Source organism: Penaeus monodon, chromosome 19, assembly GCF_015228065.2.
Source record: "Penaeus monodon isolate SGIC_2016 chromosome 19, NSTDA_Pmon_1, whole genome shotgun sequence".
Classification (NCBI taxonomy): Eukaryota; Metazoa; Arthropoda; class Malacostraca; order Decapoda; family Penaeidae; genus Penaeus; species Penaeus monodon.
In genome coordinates, this window is record NC_051404.1 from 42,898,988 (window position 1) to 42,899,295 (window position 308).

Below are 308 nucleotides of genomic sequence, written 5' to 3' on the forward strand. Positions count from 1 at the left end.
CATTTTTGTCTTCGCCGTTTATTTTAATTTTCAATACATTTTCAGGCCAACCCCATTATTATTCATTCCCTGTTCTTTCTATCTCTTTCTTTCTCCCACAGTTTGCTAACCTCATCATTATTCGTCTTTTTGGTTCCCTTTTTATTCTGATATTTTGGATTTTCTTGCTCCGTTTCATGTATTTTGCTTTTTGAGACGAAGAAAATATATTTGCTTATTTCTCTTTACCTCCCACTCTCACCAGAACTTTCTAATACCATCACTTACTTCAAGACTAAACTCTCTTTACTAAAATTCCGTGTCATTGT